This window comes from Pleurodeles waltl, chromosome 1_2, assembly GCF_031143425.1.
Source record: "Pleurodeles waltl isolate 20211129_DDA chromosome 1_2, aPleWal1.hap1.20221129, whole genome shotgun sequence".
Classification (NCBI taxonomy): Eukaryota; Metazoa; Chordata; class Amphibia; order Caudata; family Salamandridae; genus Pleurodeles; species Pleurodeles waltl.
In genome coordinates this window covers 970,326,976-970,339,725 of record NC_090437.1, presented here as the reverse complement: position 1 = coordinate 970,339,725, position 12,750 = coordinate 970,326,976, and positions in this window count along the sequence as shown.

Genomic DNA, 12,750 nt, shown 5'->3' with positions numbered 1-12,750 from the left:
TTCTATGATAGTCAGATGAAGTAGTCTCTAAGGTTGTCATTGCATGTTGATGGTGTTTTACCTTGATTCCTCTCACTTGCAAGCCACACTGTTGTGTCTCTGTCTATATATTTGAGCAACTATCAGCTTAGGTGGTGTCCTGGCAGAAGATCTGGTGTGCCCTCTTCCTCACTGCGACCTCAGAGAAGCTGGCTCTTCCAAACAACACTAATAGTAAGTTTTTGATTTAAAGTTTGGGTTTTACCATATTTGAAGTTTTCTCACATTTATTCCACCTAGAGCATTCCTTTAGATCTTCACTTTTAACCTTTAGCACCATCTGTACTTTTCCATTTTATATGGTTATTTCGTGGACTTAATTGTGCTCTCTTCGGGGTCTGATATGTAGTTCTCTCTGCTCTCAATCCTGGCATTTTGTCTGTCAATCCTCTCTGTGAGGTGGCCACCTCTGGCAGTGATGACATCTGTTTTACCATGAATTGCTTTAAGACCGTTTTACAAGATGATTAGCAAGGCTTTAAACTGTGTCCCCTCAGGGATGAGTTGTTATTTTTTTACATTTTTATTTTAGATGTTAAACAATATACAAAGGTAAAGCTGTGTTACAAGCGCCTTAATATGGAAATAAATTGAGGCTGGCCAAGCAGGATCCTGTGTAGAAGTTCTTTCATTTGCCTCAAAAATAGGAGCCCACAACTAACATGACATGAGCACAGGTAACAAGGAGAAAACTGTCCAACCGATGTCACACTTACATTTAAAATTCGAGTTGTGCCATTCAAAATACAACATGTTACCTGCACACGAACCATCAGCTTAAACAACCAAATATCAAACTGAAACTCACGAGTCTCTCATAAAACAAAACATACGCTATTGAAAGTAAACAGAGCGTGCTGATGCAGAGAACCTAATGACAAAAACATGCAGCACACGTCACAGCGAGAGCCTGCGCCAAGCACAGTGAACAACAGCAGGAGCTCACGCTGTCACAGCTGAAACTAAACAAAAAGTAACACCCACACAACCCCCCCCTTTTAATACAAAAGAAAAAAAAAATATATATATATATAAAAATACATACATATACATATTGTCAAAAAATTTACAAAATTACTAAGAAGCCAGTGCAGGACTTATAACTGAAAGCATAAAAGCTAAGAGACATAATAGTCCTGAAATTTGACAGGCATACACGCATTGCGAGAATTTCTACTTTTCCCTGTTGAAGAAAGTTAATGTAATGATTACCCAGAAGAGGCACTTTCCTCACCACACGGACCCACAACTTTTGAACCTTCCGACAATTGTGTTTCCAAGGTTGGCTTACTTAAATCAACTTGAGAGAAATTCATAAGTTGTTGATCACCCACAAAATTATATTCTTGATGTGTTGTTCTTGATCTGACTAACAATATTTTCTTTGGTTGCTCTTTTGAAATTTTAACAATGCCTCTCTTGCTCCACCAACCTTTGTTCCACAAAAACACAGAACCTTTAGAAATGTTCTCAACCTGGACAGGTAAGGAAAATTTCGAACTTCCCTTTTTAACCCTAGAAGGTACTCTCACTAAAACCCAATCTCCAACCTGAACATCAGCTAATTTAACTCTGAATTTCTTGTCAAACAGTTCTTTTGTTCGATTTTGTTTTTTAATCACTGAACTTTCAACTTTAGATAAATCCTCAAATTTGTCTTTGTTCAAATTTCTAATCCAATCAGGTAACATATTAAATCTGGGCAACCTTTTGCGTAATAACACAAAAGGACAAACACCAGTAGTACTGTGAGGAGTGGTTAAATATGACCAAATCTTTTCTTTTAAAAACATTTTAACATCCTGACCCATCGCTAAGGCTGTTTGAACACCTTCCTTTAAGAATTTGTTCATACGCTCCACTAAACCGTTTGATGAAGGGGAATAAAGAGCCACTTTATTATGCTTTATGTGATGCTGAGATAAAAAGCTCATACATTTTGTGTGAAGTGAAATGTGTACCATTATCTGTTACCATTTCATTTGGTGCACCTTCAATATTGAATATCTTCTGCAAAAATGTGATTACAGTGTCCGTACTCGGATTAGCAGCAAAATCAATATACACCCATTTAGAAAAATAATCAATTAAAACCATCATATACCTTTGACTAGATGGAAGCAACTCAAAAGGGCCTGCAATGTCTATTGCCACTTTTTCCCATGCCATGTCAGGATAAGGAGTGTTGTGTAGAGGTGTCTCCTGCAACTTCCAATGTTTATCTGAGACCAGACAAGTAGCACACACACCAATATAAGTAGCCACTTGGGATTCCATAGCTGGCCACCAATAAAATTGTTTGAGAGCTTTACAGGTGCTACTTATGCCCAAATGCCCTTTATGTGATTCTTCAATTAGTAGTTCCCTTAAAGAACTTGGAGGGACACACAAATCAGCATGCATTAAGACACCAGACACCAATGATAGTTCTTCAGACACTTGAATATAGGGACGTAATGACATCTCCACATTTCTTTCACGAGGCCATCCGTTCTTCATATAAGTTGTGACCTTAGAAAAAATAGGATCATTGTGAGAAGCCTCTATCCATTTTTCATGCGAAAGTGACCCAGTATTATGTAAAATGTCCTCTATAGATGCCACCACGCATTCTTCTTCAGAATTTACTACAATTTAATCCGAAATTGGTAATCTTGACAAACAATCTGCTCTAACGTTCTTACCTCCAGGGATATATTCCAGAACAAAATCAAATTCATGCAACCTTGAAATCAATCTCTCTAAACATAACAACGCTTTCCCCTTTCCATTTCCATTTAAGAGATGAATTAACGGCTTGTGATCCATAAACATGTCAAATTGAGTGCCCCAGATGTAGTTTTTAAATCTTTCCACTGCCCATGAACACGCTAGGGCTTCACGTTCAATTGTACTATAATGTGACTCGGACAAATTCAGAGCACGTGAGGCAAAAGCAATAGTGTTTTCTTTGCCTTCAATCCGTTGTGTAGTACAGTCCCAGACCAACTTGACTGGCATCCACAGTAATTATACATTTCTTTCCAGAAACAAAAGGTGATAATGCTGGAGCTGATATAATCAATCTCTTGACATTCTGAAATGCTTCCTCAACATCATCAGCCCAAATATATTTAGCGCCTTTTTTAACAAGTATCTTAATGGCTGTACAATATATGCATATCCCTTAACAAAGCGTGAATAATACTCACTTAAGCCTAGGAACGATCTCAAGGTATCCTTATCCCTGGGACACTTTGCATCCTGAATAGCTTTAATTAATTAATATTTGAGAGAAATACCATTTGGGGTAACCATGTGACCCAAATAATCAAAATTTTGCACATTTATTTTGCATTTATCAGACCGCAGAGTAACTCCAAATTCCCTAAATTTATCAAAAACCCTGGTTAAAATTCTACTGTGCTCATTGAAAGTTTCTGCAAAGATGAGTACATCATCTTGAAAAGCTTGAACCCCTTCTATGCCCTCCAATACTGTGTCCATCAACCTTTGGAAAACACTGGCAGCTGAAGCCAGGCCAAAAGGTAACCTTGTAAACTTGAAAGCACCAAACGGTGTTATAAAAGTGGTGAGATTTTGTGACACCTGATCAAGCGGAATTTAATAATACGCTGATTTAAGATCTAATTGTGAAAAAAAACGTGCATGACCAATGTTAGATAACAAGTCTTGCACCTTGGGCAATGGGTGACATTCAACAACAATGTTTTTATTTAATGTGCGAAGGTCAGCACAGAGTCTTATGTCCCCATCCTTTTTCCGAACGATCACAATGGGACTGACCCACTCAGAAGACTCTGCCTGTTTAATGATACCCTCATTTACCATTTGGTCCAATAACCTTTTTAATTCTGCTCTGATGGTAAACGGTACAGGGCGAACTTTATGGAATACTGGAACTGCATTCTTCTTTAACCTAATAGTGTGTGAGTAATTTTTAAAACAACCAATAGAGTGACTAAAGAGATCAGGGTAAGTGTCACAAATATTTTTTACTGAACTTTTCTCCTGAACTTGAACCATGGACACAGGAATGTTACATAGTCTGACAGGCAAATCTGCTCCAGGCACAAGCATGAGGCCTAACTTGGCTAAATCCCACCAACCTACAATATTTCTTCTTTTAATAGCCACATACACTTTAGTACAAATACTGTTTCCCAAACAAGCGATTTGTTCTTCAAAATACCCCAACAGATCAGTATCTTGTCCCCATATGCTTTAGGGTGTACATCTGGTTTACTTAATATCACTTTACCTTTCCAATGAGAGTTAAACAAAGTGTCTAAAATTATTGTGATGGGTGCCCCCGAATCACATGTCATATTGATAGCAATCATATTGCCTAAAAGTACTTGGCAAACAGGGTCTTTGATTACTTCATTTTTACAAGTGACAGTATCTAAGTTCAGTACCATACAAGATAAACTCAATAAATCCTCATCTCCTGTTACTTCAATGCTACGTACTTTTACATTTTTACTGCTTTTACAAACACTGTAAAAATGTCCTACTTTTTTGCAGTTAGTGCAGCGTTTACCTATAGCAGAGCATTGTGCAAAATTGCTCAAACGTGATTTAGAACCACATCTAAAACAATACTGATTAGTTTTCTTAACATAAGGCTTAACATTCCTTCCCTTGACACCAACAAAATCCACATTCTCTCCTTCATTAACTGAATTTACCAGAACTGAAGATGATCTGGTATATTCTTGAGTTATTACCTGAGTTGAAACAATAAAGCGTTCAATACTTTTAGATAACATCAACACCTCACTTAGGGCCATATGTACTAACATATTTTCCCATAGACATAGAATGGGTAAAATCCTTTGCTACATCTGGCCCTTAATGAAGGATCCCTGCAACTTAATAATCTCTCTTGAATCTTCTTGGAATAGCAACTGTAAACAAATTGATCACGTAAATACGTATCTAATGCTGACCCAAAATTGCATGTGACAGCTAAAAATCTCAACACTGAAATAAAATCCTCCACAGACTCATCTGCTGCCTGTTTAAAAAAAAAAAAAGAAATTAACCTTTCTAACGAAACACTTGGTTCTTTGCAAAATTTATGTTGGAGACGTGCAATAGCTTCTGCAAATTCATTCCAATGACCAGCCGCTTCTTCAGATGGAATAACTTTGGATAAATTATCAAACACTTGTTGGCCTTCCTGCCCCAGGTGACTAAATAAAATGGCAGCTTTACGCTTAGGTGGAAAACCATCAGCACCTACTGCAACCAGATAGTTCTCAAATGAACGTAACCAAATAGGCCATTTAACATTGCAGGATTGGAGCAATATTAGCCAAGTTAGAAGCAGATTCAGAAGACATACTAACTAGGAATTCTATTTTGCGTTCCCTTTAAGACCCAACAAATAGCCACACTGTGATAATTTTAAATTGCAAACATTGCAAAACTAAAACGACCAAATTAAAGACAAACCAAATTTCATGGCACTGAATATAACACTGCTGATATAGAAGTCTTTTAAAACTTAAAGTTGCCAAAGGTGTGCCTGTCACCGTGGTGCAAGCACATAAACAGTTACCAACACGATGGTGTGCTCATCACCGTGTTGAAATCTTGAAGCTGAAATTAACACTGGAATAAAGAGACCTTTCCTGGTGTTCCAAACAGACCAGAAATAAGTTTGTGCTTCAAGGATGCTTGGCAGTGAAAGAATTAACACTGCAAGCACAACACAAAAATGCTCAAGGGCTGATAAGAAGAATGTTACAGCCCGGCGTCACTTCACAGCCATGAGAAAACAGCAAACAGAGCAATCCAGTAGGAAACACCAGGAACCATCCAAGGAAGGTTGAAAGGTAAACAGACGTCAGTTTGTTGCAGAGCACTCCAGGATTTCATGCGAAAGGCTATTCTGAAAGTCAACAGCAGGAACAAAACAGACTGCAACTCAGAAAACAATGATGTGCCCTCCAAAACGATTCCGTTCAATAATACTTGGAAGAAGGAACGATGCAGTTGTGAGCTCCTACGAACTTAAGGCAAACTGAAAAAATTAAGAAAATCGTCGCCAAATGTTGCAAGCACCTTAATATGGAAATAAATTGAGGCTGGCCAAGCAGGATCCTGTGTAGAAGTTCTTTAATTTGCCTCAAAAATAGGAGCCCACACCCAACATGACATGAGCACAGGTAACAAGGAGAAAACTGTCCAACCGATGTCATACTTACATTTAAAATTTGAGTTGTGCCATTCAAAATACAACATGTTACCTGCACATGAGCCATCAGCTTAAACAACCAAATATCAAACTGAAACTCACGAGTCTCTCATAAAACAAAACATACGCTATTGAAAATAAACAGAGCATGCTGCTGAAGAGAACCTAATGACGTAAACATGCAGCACACGTCATAGCGAGACCCTGCGTCAAGCACAGTGTACAACCGCAGGAGCTCACGCTGTGACAGCTGAAACTAAACAAAAAGTAACACCTATACAACAAGCTGTTACTATGGGGCGCATAATTGCAATGTCATATAGTTGCCTGCATCCATTTATGCACAACATCGAGATTATTTTGGTCTAAGCCAGCCCTCCCCAGCCCTGACTAATGGCCACAAAATAGAAGTGGTTCTTCCTCTCCTCTACCTTTTGTGCCTGCCTCAGCACCCAAGCCCCCTCAACCCATGTCCTCCTCTGAACTTGCCCAGGGGCCCCATATCTTATCAAAGGTTTGAGAACAGCCCCTAGTTCAGTATACCACTTCTTCCGCTCACATACAGGAGTGTAAATTGGATTCCAATTGTTCACTGTTGGAATTGTTGACCCCTCCCTTCCCCACTCCTCCTTATTGCACTATGTCTCTCCTCAACACCATAGTCTCCCTCTGCATTCTCTGGGAGGACTCTCTTACAGGATTCCTTTGATCAAAAGGGAGTCTGACTTGTATCCGGTGTCCGTGTCTAACTTCCTATAGTGCAGACCTCAGCCACACCCACCTTTATATAGAATATCAATCTACCATTATCTTTTTCCAGAATCCCACTGGACATTTGCTTAAGTCATAGATTCCTTCTTCATAACAGGAAGAAAAAAAGATGGTCCTAAATTAGCATCTCAATAGGTCTTCCTCTTGTTTTAGGACAGGAGAACATTTTTGAAATCTCAATGTGTTATCCAGTTGCCAACATATCCAGCAGGTGCACCAGTGCAATTAGGTGCAGTCTTCCCATTGTGACACCCTAACTGGAAAAGAGACAGTAGTTTTTTTGAGTGCCCCTATGTGCTGCTGATCAAGCCAACACCCTGTGTTGTTCAAGGCGGAGAAAGAATAATAGTTTATTTCCAAAGTGAATGTGGCTACGCCATTCACCTCTGTCTCAAAATGGAGAGGGAGTTCTTCTAATGCATATCGGAGATTTAATTTTTTACTTTTCATGGCGTGTGTTTGTGGGGCGGCTTAGAGAAGGATTTTCTGCAGATGTTGAGAGTGGCTCAGAGCTCTACTATGCTGGGCCATCTCAGTTGATGTCGAGGCCACATCTCTTATCCCCCACAAGTGCAATTTATGTCACTATGTGAAAAACAATGCAAACTTGATAACTTTGCAAACTTTGCAAAGAATGGAAACTGAAAGCTTCGTAAACCCTTTTTTAACTTGAGTTTAGTGTGCTTCTCCTTTATTATGTCTATGCACAATCTAACTAACTGGTTTTGCTATTTATTGCTGTTGCCTAAACCGTTTTTAGTAGCCTGGAATAGGCTACCTTGCAGTACTCCAGATAAATCCCCAGTGCAAGACTTCCTTTGGTATTTATAGACTATTGTTACCTAAAATGAATTAAAATTGTGCTGCAACAAATACGTGTCAACCGATATAGGCAAGTCAATATTCATTGCAATAGAAGAAGGATGTAGAACACATTATCTATTTTTCACAGATAAGGGGTGTGAAGTGAAATTAAAAGCCAATAAATGGTGTACAATGTTAAAAGGCCATGGAAATATGCAAAACACTTTCACATCACATGCAGAGAGCAAGTTTAAGGAGGTGTCATAAAAATACGTTTTCTATGAAGTAAGAGATCATATTTATGTCCTCTTAGCTTACAGAGTGAACCCAGTAAATGTTACAGTTCATCTCAACATCCAAGAAATTATCTTCAAACAATGAACCACTCTAGAGCGCTGTTGTTGTTTAGTATTAGAGATGCAGGACAGAGAAAAGAGAACTCCTTGTTTTCTCTCTACCCTGGATGGTCCCTTTAGTGGCGTGTTCTCCAAATCGACCTCTGTTTGAATGCTCAAGATGTAATAGAACACAATCATCACATTAATATTTTTGCAACAAAATTGCTCAATAGTTTGCTGTATTTGTCAAGGAAACAAATATTTGTGTTGGATGTATTAAATTATATGATTATTACAATTACAAATAAATGTAGGCTTTCATAAGCGTTGCGCACTACATCTGGCATAAAGTACTGACTGCTGTACATTATAAGGACATAGCAAGCCATTGAGGAGTTCTGTGACCATATCCTTTAAAAGGTCATGGATCTCCAGGGTGACTTGCAATGTCCTTATAATGTATTGGAGTACTTTATTTTGTATAATACATGGTCAAAACATAGTTCATGCAACAAAATGCTTAAATTCTTAATTTGTTGCTGTTTCATGTGTTTACAGACATGATGAATATGTAGTGCAAAATTAAAAATACCAAACAGCATTTAGATATTTGACGCATGAAGATATTACAATCAGTTTAATGTTAGACAGATCTAAAAAATGTTCTAGTTCAGAATGTGAAGAAATATGTTTGGAGATTCTCTCTTTCCTATAATTATCCAAAGCATGCAAAAAACATGTTGCCATAAATATCTAATTTCTGTTGCTCATTTTCCATACGTTTCAAATGTTCTGCATTTCCTCTTGGTTGCTGGCTCTGGCTGCAGGCACTGTGATGTCACAACTCAACTTTAATATGTTATTACAGTTGAACAACTATGTGATGTACCTACTACAGACAACTAGAGATGTCACAAGTCGTCTATATAAGGAAATTAGAGATGGGATTTTATAGAGCGTTTGTAAACTCCCATTTATTATAGCACGTTGCCTGTATCATTAAGGTGTATTTTCACTACAATATAGTTTTCATTTAAAGAAATGTGGATCAAAAGATAAACCGAGTAAAACTTGTAGTTTCTGAATCTGAAGAAATCTATTTGTGAGTAGCACATCTTACCGCTTTTGAGTGGTTGACCAAAAGATGCTGATGAAATGTTAAGGACATGTTTTTGCAGAAATTTAGGAGCACTTTATAATTTATTTTCTTCTTTATGCAACAATGTGTCAATAGTAAGCATTGACAAATGGTGTGGTACGTTGTGCATCTCTGCATGTAGATTCCAGCTCCTGAGTCACAAGGTGAGAATTTTTAGAGCTGTGTTGCAATGCCACTTACGACAATGAAACATCAACTAGGCGTATGCATTTTTTGTACTAATATGTAGTTTTGTGGGGTGAAGAATGGGCATACCCAGGAGAGGTTCATTGAACATGGCGATGCAAACAGTGTGAATAACCGCAAAGTTGTAACTTTCTCAGTGCGCACAATTATTTGCAATGTCTTTTCTCAACATATTTGTCCTTCTACAGTTACATGCAAATTGACCAGGTGTAAATGCAAAGTCAGTGAAGAAAAGTGCATATAACGGACCATGTTTCCAGGAGGTGCAGATAGACGAAAGATTGCTGATAGAAAATATTTCCTTGTAAGGTAAAAAGAGTCAAATTAATTCTGAATTACTATAGTAATGACAACCGTATACCCCTTGATCTTCTGCAATTTGAATAATCAATGTTCTTAGTGTTAGAGCAAAAGGGGAAAACACTGGTGGTCTCATTCCGAGCTCTTCTGCACTTCCAGTCTGCAATTTAAGAGGGGTTGGTAAGACCGGCTAGTGGCCACATCTAGTTTACGAGACTTGTTTAGTTATCAATCTGTATAGTTGCACCTAAAGGTTGTAGTTGCTGAAAGCAGTCAAAATATCTAGATGAAACTCTGGAGGAAAATGAGGAATTACCAAGGGAAATTGAATACTTTGCTCATCTCATCACAGTATATTTAATGCTTCTTGACTCCTGCAAGAAATGGAAGACCTGAGTCTTTTGGTAATCTCACAAGGCAACAGCTGCCTACCTATGTGCAAAGCGCCTGGATTCCCTCACAGGTGATCAGTGCACTATACCAATACACATAACAGCATGGACCTAAGATTACAAACTCTCTTCATGAAGTCTCATATATAAGGGGAGCCTCAGGGCCTTCCCACTTGTAATCCCCAGTAACTTCACGCCTGCCCCGTGATTTACTGATGACCCCAGTTTCAGTAACAACCATGAAACTCATAATGAGGCCCCATACAAGTTGTACATTTTCCCTTCCATAGCTTGGGCATTTGAAGAAATAGACTGAAGTCAGGAATCTGTGCAATTCAAGCTACTGCTGCAAGGATGTTTGATCTCCTTTAAGAATCAGGCCCAGAACCATCTCCTCAAATGTATGTGACATGTAATGACTTCGCTGTAAAAGGGTTAGTAACTGGTCACAGGTTTTTCCTAAAGCACACTGTCGAATGCACTTATCATATGCCTCCAGGTTTCGTGGGCAGAATGATATACTGCTTTGATAATATTTATCTAAACTGTTATGGCTTGGAGAGTATGTTCCCGTCATTTTTATCACCTTATCAATGTCTTGCCTGAGAGCTGATATGATATCATGTGAGGAAACTGCCAGATACTTACAGCGCCGACTTTATCTCTCGTGTCACTCAGATCACATGGACTGTCTATAAACAGTGCAACCTCAGACGGCTGTGATGAAAATATAAGCACACGGGTATGATACGTCCAAAATTATGTATTACTCTTCTTGCATCAGCTAATAGTAGTCTTAGTTTTGGATTATTTGTTCTATCAAAACGGCTAAAACACATTGAAAGAACGGTTGCATACGTAAGCAAGGTGCTCACACAAGCGAGAATCATGTCTCCTTAATTCATTGCCTTCAAGAAAAAACACCGAAACAACTATAACACATATGAACGTGTTTAGTTCACTCTTCTGTAAATAATGTGTAGATTGTGTTAAGAAAAATGTTTATTAAAGTATTCCTCGTTTTTTCATGAATAGTCATCATGTAAGTAAATTAAGTTGTATATTAGTGTAAAGAATACATCCGAAGTCCTAGGGGAATATTCGAAGACATTGCATCATATTAACTTTATAAGATCTACTAACACATGTGATAGGGGGAGTAGTTCGGAGTTTGTGCACCATTGCATTATGTGAAACATCTCTCCTAAGTATGACAACGCAGTAATGCATTGCAGCCAGCGTGTCACTTGTATTCTGTTAAGTTCCCAGCAAAACAAGTCTTCTGTTCTCTGGCAGCTGAATTATTATTCTCACGCTTAATCAATAAAATGAATACAAGATGGAAGGCCCATTAGCACGGGTCTCTTCGTCAAAAGTGAGAGCTTGTAAGTGAAAAGAAGCGTTTGAGTAAACTGAAGCTACACATATCATGTGATCATTAAGGGGCTGCTTTATGGCGTGGCAAAAGGTGTAATGGCATACAGGGTGGCGAAGGACTGTACGCCCACCACCCTGACTTTGCTCAGCCTGCGAAATTGAGAGATGTCCGCCACCCTGCAGACATCTCTATATATTGGCAAGACCTGCTGTCACAGCAATTCCTGTCAATGTTGGAAGAGTTTGATGGGTGACACTGTCAAACATGGCGGCCAGCCGTCAAACATTTCCAGAGTGTTAAATTTATGAAAAACAAACGCCCAAAGGGTGGGAGTTTTTTTTTTAAGTTCTCTCCCATGGTGTGCATGTATTGTAATAGTATTGTAATAGTATTCATATAACGCTTACTACCCCTGACGAGGCGTTGTGTAATTTTCCATTTTTACTATCCTTCCCTATCAGCAAAAACAAGTGACCTGACGCCCACTCTAACGTGCGCGAATGGTTAGATGGCTAACCTCTGACGTCTGCCACTACGGCGGGATGTCAGCGGAGTATGTTGGTGACGGAATGGCTTCTTCATTGACATACTGTTGGTCTCGGGACACACTTACAGTGACACCAGTCAATTTAGTGTAAAAGGTCATTTATTTAGGACAGGATTTACCAAAATACAACATAGAACTTTTCAATATCTCCCCAAACCTTAAATAACCCCAACTTTTCAATATTTCCTTGCTCATCTTGTCTCTTCAAATCTGTTCTTCGTTTCCCCTCCCCTAGACACTCCCCTATTCCTTTCATGCCCTACTTCCTTCGTGCATCCCCCCCACTCTGCTCCTTCTCCTCCTTGTTTTTCCACTTGGAAGGGTGGTCAAGCCCGCATCAGGCTCTCCACCCTCCCCCATCTACTACCTTAACCCTTTTACTCCACCTGCCCTAACTGACACCTCACAAACCCTTCCTACCCGTCCTCATGAATCTCCGAGTCTCCATTGTAACCCCAATCTCCTCAAAATTGCCGGGTGGGTGGGTGGCCAAATTCTGCCCCGTCAAACAGTCGGCGCAGAAAGAGGTCGTTCCTTTCCCCACCCCCCTTTTAAACCCTTCCCTAAAGCCCTTCCCCACTTACCTGTACCCAATCCTGTCTCCTTCCCCTTACCTTTTTCCATGGTCCTA